This window comes from Papaver somniferum, chromosome 4 (genome assembly GCF_003573695.1).
Source record: "Papaver somniferum cultivar HN1 chromosome 4, ASM357369v1, whole genome shotgun sequence".
In the NCBI taxonomy this organism is placed as follows: domain Eukaryota; kingdom Viridiplantae; phylum Streptophyta; class Magnoliopsida; order Ranunculales; family Papaveraceae; genus Papaver; species Papaver somniferum.
Genome location: NC_039361.1, coordinates 112,539,832 through 112,543,433, shown reverse-complemented (window position 1 = coordinate 112,543,433; position 3,602 = coordinate 112,539,832). Strand labels below are relative to the sequence as shown.

General features: G+C 35.8%; 1 long non-coding RNA gene across 2 annotated transcripts; it reads right to left on the bottom strand.

The window, feature by feature from the left end:
• Window positions 1-592: 592 nt before the first annotated feature.
• LOC113276355 lies at window positions 593-3,331 on the bottom strand. Of its 2 annotated transcripts, none has more exons than XR_003324332.1 (7): window positions 2,753-3,331; window positions 2,421-2,488; window positions 2,151-2,217; window positions 1,520-1,592; window positions 1,321-1,391; window positions 894-932; window positions 593-785 (listed from the first exon to the last, which is right to left on the bottom strand). It is a non-coding gene; the product is annotated as an uncharacterized LOC113276355 (long non-coding RNA). The 2 variants fall into 2 exon arrangements; XR_003324331.1 differs by having other exon boundaries at window positions 2,835-3,331.
• Window positions 3,332-3,602: the final 271 nt, after the last annotated feature.

The following is a 3,602-nucleotide window of genomic DNA, read 5'->3' as shown; positions in this document are numbered from 1 at the left end:
TGGCATCTTTTTCGGTTCATTGTACAACAAACAATTTCCATTTTTTAATAATACCCGAATAATAATAATAATAATACACTCTTCCATTGGAGTGGGTACCTAGTTTAATTTATACGATCCTCGAAGTCGGGTACCCATGATAACTTATAGCATCCTCCGTTGGATTGGGTACCTAGTTTAATTTGTATGACCCTCAAAATCGGGTACCCATGATAATTTATAACATCCTACATTGGACTGGGCACCTAGTTTAATTTATATGACCTCAAAGTCGGTCGGGTACCCATGATATACCCATGATAATCTTTAGCATTCTCCATTGGACTGGGTACCTAGTTTAATTTATACGACCCTCAAAGTTGGGTACCCATGATAATTTTTAGCATCCTGATAAATAAGGTACCCAATAAAATTTATACAACCATGTGAGCGAGGTACTTAATTTATTTTATAAGACCGCTGGAAAGACGAGATACACTACTTTGCTTACAAAAGTGAATCAGTTCAGGGGAACTTCCATGCTCACGTGAAGAATCACAAGCTTTGGTGAGGTGTATGTAACTGCATAAGAAATAAGTACGCTTTAACCGCATAAGAAATAAGTACGCTTTATTAGCCCCTAACAGGGATCAATGTTGTTTATTTGATGAAAAAGTATCTGGTTTTTCAGGCAACCCTTCTGCAAAAGGTTTTGGATTGTGTGATCGAAATGCTACTAACAAGATAAGGAGAAATAGAACAAGGGCACCCAATGCAATGCATAAGAAGGCCATAAGGTATTGGAGCTGCAAAAAAATAAAATGTGTGAGGTATAGAGGGATGGAATTGAAATACGATACAAATATTAAATGAGACGGAACCCTAGGAAAAATCCTCAAGCAAGGGAACCTCACCCCGAAGTCCTTGCCTTTACACTGAGATTTCCTATAAAGCTGGCAGAAGGACGAAATTGTGGTCAAATTTAATAGAGATAAAAATCCTTTTTTTTCACGACTGCAATAAATGAATTTTCATAACCTATCAACACAAACCTTGAGAATTCGTTACCAGTGGGGATATCACCGAAGAGATTATTATAGGATACATTGTTGTAAGAAGGTGTACTTAAATCAAGATAGTTCGAAACACATAAGTTTTTCAACAAAAACTTAAAAACCATAAAAGTCAGTGAGCTGCCCAAGTTCAGGGGGTAAACGTCCACTTAGATGATTGTCATTCAACCCCCTTAAAGTGCGAAATTGAAGTGTTTATTTGGAGAAATACTTATGTAGTAGTTATCAGATGTCAGATTCATTTAAAGAGTCATAAAATTATACTCACAAGTAATGAATCCTAGTCATGTTTCCCAACTCGGATGGAATGTTTCCTACAAGTATGTTACTGTGCAAAACCTACAAGAATAAAGCTGACTGGTTATATATATGCACCTGCTTAGGATATGACATTCTGGGCCGTACAGGTAAATGATTATTGGCAACATTTTTTAATCAATAAGGTAAACTAAGAAAACAAAACTTACAATTTTTCAGTATAAGTCAAATCTCCAATGATTCGAAGGATTTTGTCCACTTGACGAGCTGCAGCTAATATTTCTGTAATAAATATAAAATACTCAACAGGTCAATAAAGTTGAACAAGAGGTAATAACAAAATCTTGATATTAGCTCAACCATGACCAAGCCCAAACAGCAAGAGCCTGCATATGACCAACAACATATGGAATTTTCCCAGCGAGTCTCTGTTTCCTTGCAGATATCTTCTATTCGAAAAACAAAAAACTGCAGGTATTATCAGCTAAATCATAACTAGGATAGACCCTTGAGATATGTTTGAACTGGATAAATGAAAGGAAATTAAGGACCCCGTACAATGTAGCCACTTGTAGAAATACAATGTTAAACGCAATCTCCCCGGTAAGCTGGTTGCAGGAAAAATCCTATCAAACAAAGAAAGATAGAGTCGAGGACTAGCTAGAAACAACTTAAGGTTCATGAGAAATTTTTGATTGAGTTTGTTGATACGTACAAGACCTGGAAGCCTGTACAGTTTCCAAATATAAAAGACTTGATTTAACTGTTTGATTTTTTATAACCAACTAAGTGTATTAGATAGTGGAAAGCTGGAAAGAAGAGTTTTGTGGAGTTCTGTACCTTCTTCACGTAGTTTTCAACAAGCCATGGTACATGTGAGTTGATTCCACCAAAGGAAGTTCCCTTCCTATAAACAGGTAGTCAAAAATATTAATATATACATAAGTATGTTCAATACTTGCCATCTTTGCTTGAGAACGTAGAGAAGACATTTGCTGCCCATGATGTTACTTAGGCATCCATTCACAGCACATACATACAAAAGCAACATTAGCAAAACCAAAAGTTAAGGAAACAGAAAATACTATCTCCCTAAATTTCGAAACTTACTTGAGTTTCTTGTTCCAATGCAGATCAAGCACAGTGTTTGTGTGACTACCCTTTTCATCCACCACTTTCTGAAACAACAAAGCATTCTGAATTGGTAAATGAACACAAACCAAAAAATTCCTCTTAAAATTTTAATTTCCTCACATCAACAACTCTACGCAGTTCCAAATACTAACTAAGCAAACCTAAAGTAAATATTATTTCGAAATTAACCCAAATTTGGTCTAACCCAGTCTAACCCACAAATGTCAATTAAGTGTGTCATTTGCTTATTCTTGTATCTGTTAAGTTGCTGATTAGAAATCAAAATAATAATTTGAAATTTAGCTCACTTTTACAGCAATGAACCAAGAAAGCGAGGAAAGACTCTCTTGGGAATTTTGTCGAACAGTTCGAAGGTATCTATAGATATACCTTCCATCTTCCCGAACTCTGTCCAATAGAAGTGGTGGAGATTGAATTGTTGGAAATGGAAACACGATAACTGAATGTAACTGAATGTATCCTTCCTGGGATCCAGATGCCTTGACCAAAACATCGGCATCTAAGCCTGTATTTCTGAAACACAATGTTCTTCAGGAAAATACTTTGTTTTGATTAGGACACGTTTTACTTCGGCTTGACAGAAGTTATATCCTGAATCAAGCATATGAGAATAATTAAACCATCGTTTAGAAGAAATCGAAATAGCAAGAGCTTGAAATATGTTAATACGAGGGTTTTGTAGAAGATTGAGCCTTGAATTTTTTTATTTTATTTTGGTATATTTTGAATGAATATGGATGCTTAATTGATCGATTTCAATCGATTTGATGGATTATTTGAAGAATTTGAACTGGTAGTGCGTTCAAGGGATTGTGTTTGACGGAAATTTTTAATCAGAAATAGAAGGGGAAAACAATCCTTTGTTGTCGACCTATATTACTCTAACCTAACCTCACAGGCTATATTAACTCAACCAGGGAGGATATTTTGGTCAAACTATGAATACTCACTCGGCCGATCCATGTGATTCTCCAATACGCACATTGTTGAGAGGTTTATAGAGAGTTGAACTATTTCCGCACCTTTTCACGGAATATGTAATTTTCTAGAGCTTTGCTCTTAAATAACACTCCTCTATTTAAGAGCAGGTGACAGAAATGAACTGGTGCCCCCTCCCGTATCAGTGGACATCTGATA